The following is a 16,016-nucleotide window of genomic DNA, read 5'->3' as shown; positions in this document are numbered from 1 at the left end:
TGAGAACCCTTCGTTTTACCCTCATTTCTCCGCCATTTTTCCTTTTATAGCGCCATAAGGACAGGGAATGTGGAAAAGGAAGGAATAGACATGTACAGGAGGATAACAGAGAAGGAAAGTGGCACCAAATGTCCCTGATCACTTCCCCCAGAACTTCTACATCGCCTTTCAATTCCTGTCTTATTCCGCTTACGACCACAGCAACAAGCAATAAAAGAACGCTGCCCTGCCATGTTCTTTCGGTTTCTCTTACGTGATGAAGTTTTATTGAATGTTACGTCTACTTACATGATGGGTCACACAAACTTCTTTATAGACTTAAATTAAATTGTACCTACATCCAAATGCCACTTTGCTATTACATTGATTAACAGGTTAATAAAGGCAGGACTAATCATAATCTGTTATAACCTTTGAAGTATTATTATTTAGACCTCATTTCTTATATTTACTTGCTGTGCTAACTGCATCTTATTTTGTGGTAATTAATATTGTATGTTTTTTCTGTTTTTTTATTGTTTAATGTTTTTATTCAGTATTATTGAATTGAATTATATTACTTAGCTATCGTATTTAGCCCAGTTACTTGTGAAATATTATTCAATAAATGAATTGAATTATTATTATCATTATTTAGCTCATTTATTTATTAATTATTTTGCAATAAATTAATATTGTACATTTACACATTCAGTTCATTGTTTGTTTGCTTTTGCATTGTAATGTATGTATTGTTGTTAGTGCTTGGCTGTTATTGGCTTTTTTGGCTGTTGTCAAGCACTTTAATAAATGAATTGAATTGAATTGAATTTTGTAATTCTTGAATATTAACTTATGTTGTTCTCTTATAAGCATCATAAAACTACTCATACAGGTTCTTTTTCAATCGCCCTAATGATGGAAGCAGTAAGCATCTTTGAAGCATCAGTAAATTTCTATCAGCTTACACGGGACAACAACCCTTAAAATGCTCGCTGCTGTCAGAATTTGACATCTCAAAACTCTTTAAAGTTTCTTTTTTTGTTTTTGTTTTTAGTAGTCGTGTCTGCCCCTGCTTAGCCCCGAAATTCTGAAGCATTTCTAAGAATTTTGGTACTGAAGATGGAGATGGGTGCGAAGTAGAAGCTGTCAAACAGATTCAATTTTGCTCCTTATCAGTCACATATATGCAGCCCCACAGAACTTCACTCATTTTTTCGTAGTAGACAGGCGTACAACATTTGCAGCTTCTGAGATTTTCCCATAAACCTATTGATTCGTAAAAAAAACATCGTTTGTATTCTCTTCCCTAAGACTTCACGAGGCCGCATCATTTTAAGCACATTCAAATTTGTCTCATGGGAAAATAACTTATTACCACCTCCTTAAATTTCTAGACACTGTTCGGTAGTAAACGTGGAGAGAACCAATAAAAACGTTTTATTTTAACAGTACATTATATAGAAACCACTTTCTTCGTAAAATTTAGCTTCTCTTATAAACAGAAAACTCTATGAAAAACCATTCGAATGTAGAAACTTGAAATTCGTGGACTGTATGGGCCATAAGCTTAGACTGCTGAGTCATAATCGAAGACAGAAACGTTTGTAAAAGTTAAACAATAACAGTATATTTCTTCACTGTTCCATGTGTCTTGGTATGACAGAAGATATGGCACTGTTGTTAAGTCTGCTGAAGTTGTACGGCTAGGGTGGAGAAGAAGAATGATAACAGAGGAAAAAATAGAATAAAATAAAAATAAATACGATAAAGCGATCAAAGATTTGTTCTGTTTATTTCTCTTATAGATTCCTAAACTGTAGCTCATACTAACCCTCTGAATCTAAAGAGAGAGCTCGTCTAAATAATATTTCAAGATTTCAGTCCGTACCGCAAAGAAAACACTTCACTATTACAAATAAAACTGGTTAAAACTGTTTAATGAAATAATCACTGTTTATGCCAAAAATCGTACGAAACCCACAAATAAAAAATGCAGTGTGTTTGACGTTTGAAGCAGGTGGGACATTTATTTACCGGGGGCTTCCCCGGTTTCTCCGTGGCATCCCAACAATTACTCCATTCACACACAGAAGAAGGCAATGGCAAACCACTTCTGGATCATGTGCCAAGAACGTATATGAACAGGTCCCAGTCCGAGAAAAGGATGGAAGGATCCTGTTCATATGGACCTGTCGTCAGACAGAACACTAAATAATAATAAGATGAGGTGGTCTAGCGGTTAGAACGCTGGCCTTGTAATCCTGAGGTCTCGGGTTCGATTCCCGGCGGTGCCCGAATTTATAACTTGTGTTGGGCAAGGCCGTGGTCTAGGCAACACGGAGTTTTCCTCCGGGGGCTTCCCCGGTTTCTCCGTAGCATCCCAACAATTACTCCATTCACACACAGAAGAAGGCAATGGCAAACCACTTCTGGATCATCTGCCAAGAACGTATATGAACAGGTCCCAGTCCGAGAAAAGGATTGAAGGATCCTGTTCATATGGACCTGTCGTCAGACAAAACACTAAATAAATAAATAAATAAGTGTGAAGAGATGCTGAGTCTAGGATAGCCGATGGCGTGGAGTCCTGTATCTAGCCCACACTTCACTACACTATGTGCAGACCTGATATAACGATGCTGTTCACAAATGTACCCTACTTCTAGAAGTTCTGCTTAGAAACTAAATCACAACGAAACATGGCAGACTCTAGGTTTGCTGAGGAAGCTACGTTCTTAATATCCCATGTTTTTCAATTACCGAACTTTGCAGACAAGAACGGGAAAGATATATTAGGGATATATCTGATCAGGGGTAGTATTCAGAAACGTATTTTCTTTCGTTTTTGGTTCTTCTGGTTTACCAAGGCGTGAATTTCTGATAGTGAGTAACAATATTTAGGATAAGCCTGCTACTTCCATATTCAGCGAGTGTGTGACTTTCCACAGGAAAATACTTTGTCATATCTCAAACGAACAGATTCTAAAATTTTACTGCTCTGAATACCTAAAACCCCAAATAGCTTATTAACCTTCGTTATTTTTTTCCTTTCTATTTCTTTCTGTTGTTCGTCTGTTTCTTTATTACCCAATATTTCCATTTCTTCCAAACTTGTTTAGGCCCAAAAGTATATCCTATGATTCGTACGCGCCTATCGTCTTGTGACCAATACGTCGCTCCATCACGACGGAAGTTGAGAGGTTTTATAATTAGATCTTTTATTGAAATTTTCTTTAAGCAGGGCTGTGAATCTATTTGTGAGAACGTTACAAAAATTGTTTCTAGTGTCCTGAAACGGTGCTTATAACCCTCCACTCTGGTGTGACGATGCGACATCTGGAAACTAGAGAAACATATATAATATTCATTACTCTTATGTTTACACGCCGAATGTCATATAAATAAAATACAAAACTATACAGTGGCTCCAGGTTTTGCAACGTCAGTTACAAACCGATTTGCTATTTTCAGTTTAAATTAATAATAACCATGCTTTAAATAAACGTTTATTTTATAATCTGTGTAAGAATTAGGGTAACCATTTTGAAATAAATCACTCTAACTACTACCATCATTTTTTTTCTGTGTCCACAGAATGCAAATGTCATATATAATTCAAAACAAATTAGCTGTTTAAATGAGCTGTCCTGTTCAAAATCGCAATTTGTAGTAACAAAAAAAAGTAAGGCTATCCCGCTACACGACATATAGGCGCATGGGGGGAGAGGAGGTATAACTCCTATTCATTTCTAAATTCGACACTAGATAGGGGTGAGTGGTCAGCGTCACCCCTAGGCCGCGCATTACCCCCGGCGGGAAAGGACCCCGGTACCCATTGTATGGGTGGGCCACAGAGCCGGTCTGGACGCATAGGCTAGGGGGAAAAAATCCTCTGCAAAATCGCTCTGAATAGATATTATTGATTACACTACTATCACCAGAAATGCTTACATAGGTTTGTGTCTGGATGGATCAGGCCGTAGCATAGCACATAAAGTAGATTTTCATTTTAAAAAAAGGGAAGAATGAAGTAAAATATGCGCTCTGAATTAATTATACTTGTAGTGGTCTCTTTCTGTTTCCTTCGTCATCTGATTCTGACTACAGAACATATTTCAGTCCCCTCCACGGGCCCTTCATCACCAGATCTCGTCTTACTTTCACTTTTTTGGTATTTCTCTCTCTCTCTCTCTGTCTGCCTTTGTCTTCCACAACTACGGAAAGAGTTATGAAACAAAGCCATAGCACCACGCAACAAGGACATAATAAAAGAAACAAAAATAAGCAGTACTGAAATTGAAAATTAAAGAGGTTCTTTCTGAAATTCCAATTTCTTCAGGCTCGTAAATTTTAACCCCCCCCCCCCCCTTCCTTATTTCCTATCCACTTTTCTGTGGTACAAAGTTTCCGAGACGCGTCATTATTATTACCATGCGCAGAGTTTGGCAATGCTAATGTCAATGTGCATGCACTCTCTTGTACTACCTCCTTGCAGACTCGAATACTTTGTCTTCGTTCGCACAGTTTTCCACAATTGCGCGCCCTTTTCAACACCCTCTGCTTTTCAGATTTCTATTCTCCCTCCAGCCCATTCACCCACAACGAGCCCTTTACCCCCCCCCCCCCCCACGAAAAGTCCGCGTCAAACTTCCTCTTCGCCGATTAAGCAAATTAAATTTTCTTTGGAGGGAGGCAGTCTTAGGAAGAAATTACTTACTGGTTCCATGATTTCTGTTTCAACTGTTTTACCATTTGAAATTATTATTGTATAAGAACTTAGTAGTTGTTAGCCCTTGAAGACTGTTCGCGCCTGCTTTAAATTCATCTCACTAATTAACTCAAGAACTTTGCAAGTGTTTCTTATTTTTGCAATTTCTACATTACCGCTCTCTCCCTAGCTGCTCCAATAAATTCCACTATATATATACAGGTACTATGGCACCGACAGACGTCTCAGCCTCCCTTCTGGCGGCTACGTTCCGTATTTTCCAGCAATAACAGAAATAAAGCGAGCCTGCTGTACTACACTACTCATATTACTAATTGTTACCAGGGAATTTATGAGGGCATAACCTTACAAAAAACACAGTACTGGGTTCATAAACAGAGGCCCGCCCTTTCTAATTCACTTCTGGGACATGACTGACAAAGCGCAATTATCTGGGAGGCTAATTTGGAATTGAAAGGACGTATGCAGTAATTATAATTGTTAATATCTGCTGCAGTAAACCTCGACTGAATAAGCTGTCATAAAGTTGAATTAAAGATACCTGGGGGACCGAATTATTTAGCTTGTAGCCCGTAAGGTAAAATAATATTTAAGATCTCTATACCAAATTGTTTAGTTTAATTATCGACACTGTCAACACCTCGGGCTACATTGCGTCAGGTAATATTATGATAATCAATTGGAAATAATTTGGAAGTATCCGGTTGTTTGGTAATTTCAGCTACTATCCCAGATTTTTCTGAAGGAACTGAAGAGTACGTAAGCACCTCTGAAACGTCGGAAAATTTCTACATGGCTATATATTCCAGATGATAGCCATCTTTAAAGCAAAGCTGTAGTTTTGAATATTTGAATGCAAACGTCTTTAGATAATAAGCGAATGGCAGACGATTCTGAACTTGTTGGTAGCAAGAATTCTTTAAATTCAGTCTTTTCTTAATTTCTTCGTGAATTAAAGTACAATACAAATGACACGTAATTGATAATTATTAAATTTTATATAACACAGCCTATAATTGCATGATTTGTAAATGAAAGGAACCTCTACGGCCTGATTATTTACTTGGAGACACTGATGAAAACCATGAAACAATAGTAGGATAATTGAACCTGGGATCTCCCGAACAGGAAGTTACAGGTTACGTTTGGTGTAAAATCTTTATTCTAAAAATTTCTTTACAACATTTGGCGACAGTACTTGCCGCTCTGTCACTGTCTAGACTCCTATGGAGCGAAGGGTCGGTTCAGTCAATTTTTATTTCTGACGAAAGAGGGTTTGTCCCTAATTTGTTTATTCTGCACCCATCATCCAGTGGAAATGAAAGATCCATGGTGACGTTTTAAAAATACAGTTCCGTCATATTGTCGTTAATCAGCGTTGGTCGAAGTAGCAACTGTTAACAAGTGTGTGCCGTGCGTCATCAATCACATAGGGTGCATAGCCAATGAAATGTGTGGCCGGCGGGGGAGGAGGGGACTTCGTGTTGAGCACAGCGGGAACTGACTGCTGGACACTCCAGTTCCAGAAAAACTTGACTCATTATTCAGCTCATTAGCCTAACTGAATGCAGATCATAATTTGATTAGTTAACATAGAATATGCTGTTGAATGATTTATGGTGTAATAACTGACACAAATGTGACGGACAGACAGACCGACGGGCATGAACTGGTCCGTGAGATACTCTTCGCTTACGCTAGAGTGTGAAGAATACCTTATACTCCTGTTATTAGTCGAAATATAACTTGCGAAGATGAATCAGCGTCGTTATATACTTGCCTAATTGTGGGAAGAGGGGCCTGAATAATTTATTCGTTTAAAGCTTTCACTGTTATGAGGGCAGTAAGAACCTCTGAAACGTCGGTAAACTTCTACCAGACTATTCGGCGCAACACCGAGAAGACTGGCATCTTCACTCTCGCTGCCGTGAGAACACGAAATCTCAAAAATGACTTAAGTTATTATGTTGGAAGTTTAGTTACCACTTGCTTCAACAATCAGTAATTCTGCATTCTGTATTTTTGTGTTTCGTATGATTCTCACTGTAAACAGCGTTAACTAATTAATCTTTGTAGTGGCGAAATGTTGTGTTTTCTTTCAGGTACGGCTTTAAACATTTCAAGACAGACAAAGCTAATATCGACAAATTTAATTTTTTGAAAAATTGGCTGGACTGAGATCGCTTTAGAAACGGAGAGCAACTTTTATCTCATTTGTCATTATTTTTGCATCTACCTGTACAAACTGTATTAGGAAGACGAGACCAGAACTTCGTAATTCCTTTCCACCGTATTCAAGATTCAATCCGAGATGTCTCTTAAATTTGTATCACTTACCAACATAGGCTTCTTAACACAGCCACCATCGTGAATTAAATCTTCCAATTAATGGCCTTACTCACTACTGTCCTGAGCTGTGGCATCGTGGCTTCCTCGGGAGTAACCCCCCCCTCCCCCTCTAAAGCTAAGATGTATCTTCATCTGCATGGGTGTGGTGTATAGCTGGCTCGAAGTGTGGTCCCTTCCCTCACACTTAGAATCTACCACGTGTCATTCCAATTAAAGGTAAACCTGAAATATAGTTGTTTACCGTTTGAATTAAACCACACCCTCCCATAGACTAGTACATCGCCCGTCATGAAATTAGCAGCAAAAATGGTGGGATCGTAGATTCGGGCTTGGACATTCAGCTCTATTCTTCTATACAAATTCAGAGGCAATGTGAGGGCTTGGAGGGGAAGGCATTAAAATACATCTTTTACCCACACGATTTGTTAGCAGTGGTAAAAGGATGTATATGTTACCGGAAATAAATATCCGCAATCCGTCTAATCGTGTTTGTTCTGGGTAAAATTACAAAATCCTGTCACTGTTATGAGGGCAGTGAGAACCTCTGAAACGTCGGTAAACTTCTACCAGACTATTCGGGGCAACACACAGAAGACTGCAATCTTCACACTAGCTGCCGTCAGAACATAAAAATCTCACTAATGAGTTTAGTTATTATGTTGCAAATTTAATTAGTTTCCGAATCAGATATATTTGTTATTCGCAGACTGTTGGCTACAAAACCATCTACAGCTGACCACGCCTTATTTTATATTTCTGTTCGTCTTACAAGTGTAAATCTGAATTATTATTGCAATAAATTTGTAACATATTCATGTTATAAATGTGCCACATTAGAAGGCCTTCGCAGTTGTAACCCCTGCCTCCTAAATATGCACCCACACAGTTGTTTCTTAGTTTGAAAACAATGTAATTTGCCCGCTGCTGCACTCTTTCGAAAACACGAACGAGGACAGTTCTTGAGTTGTGGTTATTTATTGAACCATTGTGTCCTCGCCCCTGTGAATTCTATTCTATTCAGTTAATGTATGAATTATTGATGTTGGTATGTTCCGATAAGAATAAATGGTAACATTAGCCCGACTTTGCGTTGTTGTCTAAGGACAATTTATTAACACTTCATAGCACTGGAGAGAAGTGATGAACTATTGAGTAGAGATGCCTTTTGATGCTACATTTCAAACATTTTGTTCACTTACAAAATAGCATTCAAGCACATTCCCATTTTACCTTCTTCTGCTCCTATATATTGTAAATATCTTGACGTGGTTGTCGTTTGATTGAATATTAAGAGAGAGTAACTACTCTATGATTAGGTTATAATTTGGCATAAGCACTCGTTTTAAGGCGTGAATCTTGGCCAAACGGAAACTAGGATTGTGGCATAAATCTGTCAGAGATTTCCTGTGTGAGGACGTATGAATCCGTCGATGCGTCTCGTATCTAAGGATTAGCAATTTCGGAATAATTTTTTAACTGCAACTGCCTACAATGTCTAGTTTGTAAGAAACTACACAAAGTAGACGAATTTTTACTTTTAAGACTTTTCGTTCATACGTAGATGTTCATGTTCTTATACAGTAAAATTAAAAATGTTTCTTTAGGTTCTCTGTATTACTATTATTTTTGTAACTGAGATATAAATTTGACATAAATACTAAAAGCTGAAATTCATTTCTCTCTCTGGATTCACGTTTAATGTCGGTAATTTTGATTATATCATACTACTTCCATCTTTTATAATCCAATCTGTACGTAGATAATTAAGTGGCTCAGGTAGGCAAGAGTTCACAAAGGAATTCAAGCCACTTAATAGTGAAAACTGATAGTTTCTATCTGGGTCTGGATCGAATTTATAAAAACTGGATCAAACAATACACGCAATATGGATGTCTTCTGGGTCATAGAGCCGTTCATTCTGGTAGACGTTCACTGCCGTGAAAATCTCAAATCATATCTAACGCACGCTAGATTAATTTAATTAATTCTGATTCAAACTTCATGTTGACAGACGTCAATAGATGTAGCTGTGTTTCTTAGCTTATATGTCAATTTAAAATTGATGTAAGATGGCCTAGAGTTATTTTCTATGTACAAGAGCTGTATACAAGGACAAGGTGTAAGGCAAAGCTGTGAGTTAATTGATTTAATTTTTTAATGTTTAAGTTTAAACTTTTATTGCGTTAAATTTCGTTTAGACATTTGCTCCTCCACAGTTTTTATTTTTGTATTTGTTTGAATACCCTTCTTCCTTCTTGTTTGAATTTCGTTTCGAGACATCATTGAGTCAATTACTTAAAGGAACCCTGCTCTGTGCATTTCGCTCTACATTTAACTTCCGCCCACTCCTCACTCATAGTAGATGCTTAGAATGTAGGAAAGACGCGAAAGGGGGGGAGGTGAAGGGGGTAATTTAGGAATCGCTGATGCAACGATTTCTGAGCAGTCAACAGATTTGTTCTATGGAGTGAGGAGAAGAGGTAAAATAGGGGAACCCATTACAGGATGAAGGTTAGGTTACAGCAGAAACTTATCTTCATTTTCTCCTTAGGCCCTGGACCTTAATCATTGTGGTTTCCCAGTTTACAAAATCTGCAGTTTCTATATTGTAACGGGAAAAGTTTTTACACATGGGTTTTCTTTGAGTGTCGATAAGCGTATTTTATCCTGGCATGGCTAATTGGACGGAAGGTACATTTGTGTGTGGAATAAAAAATGATGATCAGTAAGAATTTTGTATGAAAATTCCAAGGAGAAATATTGATTTCTGACTCATGACTTTTTATTTTCTGGGGAATTAACATGTTCTTGTTAAGAGGAAGTGCCGAACCTAATAATATTAAAAGCTATTAGTTATTACAATAATCTGAACGATATTATTTATTTAAAACTGCCTAAATAAAGTAATATTATCTATGTTAATTTATATCTTCAATTTTGATGTGTTTACTCTAGTCCTGAAGACGGTTGTCCGAAAAGTTGGTATCTACCTCAAGCCAACACGGCGTTGAAACCAGAAGACCAACGTTGGTATGCTGTAATTTATTTTATCTATCACATTCCTGTTAGTTAAGCTCTGGAAATCAAGATACCATGACAGAATAAAACAACTATATATATATTGTCCGTATATTTTAACCGATAAAACACTTCAGTAACTTTAAGCAGCGCCTTAACTTAACATTCTAACTTTGGTAAACAAAATTTGTTAGAATATTATTGTTTTTCACTCTCTAATAATAGCATTATTCATCAAATTATTTTCGCCCAAATGATTTCCCTTGTTTGATAATGTTACCGAGACAACCTTTTCTAAATGTAACTCAGACGGACATGTGCCCGCCTACACAGCATCTTCCTCTGTCCTATTCCCAGATCCCAGGTCATAAGCATAAATATAATTTGTATGAAAAAGCCTCGTTGAAAAGTTAAGTAACTTAATGAAACAAACAGATTTTCATGTCAGATTTTTGCATTTTTATACAATTCAGTGGCGCTTTGCGCATATTGTAACACGATTTATTAAGCCTACTTTCATTATAAACACTCTAAACTGGAGTACAAACTTCCTCTCTTGAAATTGGAAATTAGTTCAATGGGCTGATGAATAAATCCCGCCGACTTGAAGCGACCATTTCAAGCTAATATTTCAACAGTCCACTTGATGAAAATAAGTGGTTCTCTTCACAAAACATACAACTGTTTATGCTATTTTTACGGAACTTATTACCAGATCTCCACTGTAAATTGTGGTGCCAACTGATGATAGCACAAAATTTATACAATTAGAACCCATGCAGCGTGTTAGCCAAAGTATATTAAAGAACGAACATTCGCTGAAATGCCTGAGGTAGATCTAAACGCGCATGCGTCGAATTGCAATCGTTCATCACGGACTGACCACATTTCAGTCCATGCAGACTACGTCTATGCTTTCAATAAATTTGACGGGACAGAAAATCCAGCTTATGAAAGATCGATCTTTGGGTAAATGGCGGAGACAGTCGTGAGCGAGCAGAAGGAAAGGCAGTGAAGAGGAAAGTTTGCTAACCTGCTATTTACCTACAGGCAAGTTTGTGTTATTCTTACAGCATCCAGCTCTTACAAAACCATGGTATAACACGTCTGACCAAGGAGGGCTCTCATGAATGTTTACATCATTGGAAGACCCTAGAAGTAAGCAGATGAGGCGAGGGAGAGGTCGCATGTGCCTTGGTGTATAACTGAATAGCTGACGTCGCCAGTCAACAAGGGAGAGTTTTCGAAGTTAGCCACCGGCACTCCTTGGTCGAACGGAATATAACGTTATAATTGCATTATAAACAACGTAAATGTGATGTATGGTTAAGTCCTTTTCAACAATCAATTATCGATAAGAAAGTTCATTCTGATAATCACAATTACTCGTATTGCTTTCAACAGTTAACACAGTCTTTTTATAAGCTCACTTTGTCGCCTTAAATTAATATAAAGAAATAGATTAATTCAGTCTACATTTTATACACTAGACCTTTAAAATGCATTTGAATTTATTATACAATTTATGCCTACATCTCCCAATTAGTACTAACATTTTGGGTCTTTAGATTAAAACTTTGTATGTTTCTTTTCATCTCTGCCTCAAATGTCTATCTGACCCTTACTGACTGTAGTTAAAATATCATCGTAAAATAAACAACAGATTAGTCTTACCATATGTTTCGATTCTCGAGCCAGAGACCGATATTCTTGCTTGATTTTTCCTGCGTTGCTCCAGGCAGATGTCGGAGTAGAATATTAATTAAAACAGGTGACATTTCACGTTCTCACGGCGATGAGTATAAAAATGGTTTTCTTCTGTGATGTTGCACAGTGCATTCTGGTAGAAATTTGACGACGTTTTGAGAGGTCTCAGTACTAAAAGACCGGTTATCCTGGCTGGGTTTTTATTGATCTCTCAAGACAAATGCTGCTCCAGTATCTTAAATAAAGCCACCACCGCTTCCTTTCATAAACTAGTTCATTATTCATTAGTGAACCTGCTATTCGACGCTAGAACCTAGTTCGAGTGAATAAAATAATTAAATAAATAAATATATATCCAAACAACATTGTTAAGTAAGCCAAGAGTCAAATGAGACCGTACAAACTTTAAAATGAAACTTTACGTCCAATTTCGATAAATAAGTTCTGAAGAAAGGCATTCAGTTAGTTTTAACCGACTGAACTCGGTGCATAAAACGATATTTCACAAACAGGACGTGAATCAAACGGGTCAGTGATTATGCAGTCTACTACAGCGTAGCAACGGGGTCTGTGCTCCAGAACGAAACCCCGCAGAGACTTTTCCATCTCACGGGGCGTTACTCACGTTAACTTCATGTTCCTCGAATCAGCACCGATCGATAGGTCATTTGTTATTTTTGGTAGTGTATGTAGGCATTGTTACTGCTCAAAAGCCCGTTGCTATCCGCCTTTATCGAACCGACAAATGGAAATGAGTACGTCAACAAAACATTCAAGGATGGCAAACTTGAAGCAGTGCGCCCGAGCATAGCAAAATCTAAACACGTTTGTCGTAATGTTAGAACTGACAGAAGACATGACTCGCGTTCTCATGCAGTAATTGGAAGGCTAGACCATTGATATTTACTGACACAGCTGTAACATTGACGTCAAATGTAACAACTACGTCGATGCAAATCATGTTTTGAACAGGGGAATGTTATATCGTTCGTGATACAATATTCAGCGTAGCGTGTACAGTAAACACGCGTGTTTGTAATGAAGGTATAAGAAAACGGAATATTTGCGTGGACACAAAGTCCAACTTAAGTTTTTTTTTTTTTTTTTGTAGCTTTGAAAGTCGACTACAGTCATACTCAGTTTGTCAAGAAATTCCACGTCCTTTAAGGAACAAGAATATTCATTACCACATTCACAACAGCTCGTTATTGATCCCTATGATGAATCAGACAACTACAATCTATATTTTCAAAAATTATTTTTTTCAAGATTTATTTTAATATTTCCCGCCTACGTACACCTATGTATCATATGTTTTACTGTCCCTTTAAGCTTTTCGACTAAGTTTTGAGTGTGTTTCTCATCACTTACATGCGTTATTCATGCCATGTTCATATATATAAAGAAAAAGTAAAGTTTGTCCCACTATACGCCATGTAGGCGTTTGGGGTGAGTGGAGGTATAGCTCCTCTCTTCCTTGACCTCGGCACTAGATGGGGGTGAGTGGTCAGCATCACGCCCCGGCCGGCTTTACCCCCGGGAAAGGACCCCGGTACCCATTGTAGAGGAGGCTGGGTGGGCCCCAGAGCCGGTCTGGACGCAGAGGCTAGAGGAAAAATCCTCTGCCCCCGTCGGGGATCGAACCCCGGTCGTCCAGCCCGTAGCTAGTCACTATACTGACTGAGCTATCCCAATTTTATTTAACCATGATACGTTTTATGTACGTGAAATCATTGAATAACATGGACTCATTAAGATTAATCTGGCAGCGAATTTGGGTGTTCTAATACTTAGAAAAACGGAATAAGCTGATAAACCGACGTTTAATGTTTCATTGGCAAAATCCTAACTGCGTACGATTCACAGGCATAATTTAAAACACGGGTTCGATACCATTTTATAATTTAAATACTTCAATCAAAATGATCAGTTACGTGACTTTAAAGAGTCATGAATCATTAATATAAACCATTAAGGTGAAATAGGGCATTATATGCGGTCAATTATTCCTAAAATATAGAATATTAATAGCCTAATTATTATAAAGTAAGTTATGTGACACTGAAATAAATAATATAATTACGCGAAATACAAATAAAATAAGGAATATTTTATATATCTCCTTTCTCCTTCTTTTAAGAAGCAATGAAAGTGTATTGTTATATTGTCCCTAAGAAAACGTAAGCCCTTAATATGTGTACTTTGCTAGATCCGAGTTTTAATTTTACTTTAGAAATGCAAAGAAACCCTTAAATGTCTTTAATCAGAATTTTGCTGAAAACTCTTCTCGGAAAACAAACTCTTGTCAGTTGCAAACAAACTCTTGTCAGTTGCAAACAAAAGCCCAACGTTTCGAAGACGATTTTATCCTCCGCTATCAGAGACATTACGTGAAAGTTGCCGCTAATGATGTTCACATACGTCGTCAACGTAAAACTTCGAGTCTTATTTAACCCTTATGCTTATTTTAATGTAACGACTAATTGATTTTCAATCGCGGTTGGCAGGCGTTTAGGTAGAGAAAACGAACGTCCTTTGCTGTCAATACAGAAAGAAAGAAAGAAAGAAAGAAAGAAAGAAAAGGAAAAGGAAAGCCCCATATGCATTCATGTTCTTTCACATCGTGAAAAAAATATATAAAAAATTACGAACCTTGATAGAGATTCGATCAGAAAAACAATAGAATAATATTCAAAATATGTTCAAGAATACGCATGGTCCTTATGGGATCCAATATTTCTTTTCCTCAACATTTTATTTGTCTCGGAGACTTGAACGTGCACATTTCTTTCTTTGTCACGCAGAGGAAAAGTGAATTCAGAGTAATATAAATATAAATTCTGCATCCATCCGTATGTAATGACATTTTTATTTAATTACGCTGAAATTTATAGCTGTTAAGAACGTTACTTCATAATGGGACTTGGGTCGATGTCTGGTTTAAAGGAACAGCCGGTGCATAGAACAGGACAAAAAAAAATGCAATATTATGGAAATAATATCGTGTTTCTGAAGAATGACTGAATACTTTATTCCGTGGAATATTTATAAAATGCAAAGAAGGTTGTTTTACTAAGATACGGAACTCGCGTGATTTTGCTGATGGTGGGGGGGGGGGGAGGCATGCATGCTTCGTATCGATGACGTCAGGGGTAAACATTAATGCTGAAGTCGTGTCCCTATCAAACGAACTTCACGTCTTTCAGTACAGCGTGTCTGTGTATATTCCAGTATGTAACACAAATTTAACAATCTAACAAATATAATATTATTTAAATCAAATTGACTGTTTGTTAGAATCTCAATAAATAGATAATATACCACTAAAATGGGATAAATTATAACAAAATAACATGATTCTGTATGTGACTACATGTTCTAAGAATCATAAAGTTGTCAGTAATGATTTTGGATTTGCAGAATGGTTTATTTTACGTGCTGCTAAAATTAGGCAGCTTTCAGAAATATTTCTATATGAGAAATGCAGGGCAATTAAAATACGAAATAAATAATTTTCAGTTAATTTCAACGTGCCCTTTCTAGTAGTATAACAAAATAACAGACAAGTCAGCACAAAGTTTTTTAGAGCCGATATGAAAAATTACGGAGGGGCTGATTTAACGGACAGAATATATAGGCTAACGCATTTGACTAATCTAAAATTTCTTGTAAAGTTCCTGGGTTCGAATGTCAACCCATAGATTGGAAAATCTAACTGAACTTCGTAGTTATTTACCTCAGTACCTCTGACGAAATTCCATTATAGTATGTACAATATACCACGAGCGGTAATTTTCCATGTATTTGGACTACAAATTTATTAACATCTTGCCAACAAAGGCAACATAATCTATGCTGCTGACAGAACATCATTAAATAAACAAATAATCAATGCTTCTTGTACGTTTTTTTTTCTTTCCGGAAATGGGAAAGCATAACATCGAATCGTTACCCCTTAGCTGGATTTTCGTCTCTCTGGGCTGAATTGCGATACGCCCAGGTTATTTTGAAAATATTTAAACCTCATTTTCTATCAAAGATTGTCTATGAATGACTTCTTACAAAATAGTTGCCGCCAAATTTATTAGGCTACAAATTGGCATGTCTGAAGTTACTATACATGCATATAAATAATACGAAAAAAATTGTTGAACAAAACAAATACAAATTACCATTGCAGATTTTGTTATACATCACACGTCACTACATATCGTTCTTGAGGAGGGCGGGC

At 37.2% G+C, this 16,016-nt stretch overlaps 1 protein-coding gene and 1 long non-coding RNA gene across 2 annotated transcripts in view; one reads left to right on the top strand and one right to left on the bottom strand.

Annotated features, from left to right (window-relative positions):
* The window catches only part of LOC110829709 (discoidin domain-containing receptor 2), a 405,885-nt gene extending 393,941 nt beyond the window's left edge, over window positions 1–11,944 (bottom strand). The window contains exon 1 of the mRNA XM_087351872.1: window positions 11,753–11,944. The gene's annotated coding sequence lies outside the window, so the exon portion shown is untranslated. The remainder of the gene's footprint in view (window positions 1–11,752) is intronic.
* LOC110838565 (uncharacterized) lies at window positions 9,514–11,511 on the top strand. Its single transcript, XR_002546161.2, has 3 exons — window positions 9,514–9,571; window positions 10,016–10,090; window positions 11,152–11,511. It is a non-coding gene; the product is annotated as an uncharacterized LOC110838565 (long non-coding RNA).
* Window positions 11,945–16,016: the final 4,072 nt, after the last annotated feature.

The sequence above is a fragment of the Zootermopsis nevadensis genome, unplaced genomic scaffold (genome assembly GCF_977971745.1).
Source record: "Zootermopsis nevadensis isolate Lab colony 2312 unplaced genomic scaffold, Znev_1.0 Znev_ptg000020l, whole genome shotgun sequence".
In the NCBI taxonomy this organism is placed as follows: domain Eukaryota; kingdom Metazoa; phylum Arthropoda; class Insecta; order Blattodea; family Termopsidae; genus Zootermopsis; species Zootermopsis nevadensis.
This window is presented reverse-complemented; position numbering and strand designations above follow the sequence as displayed.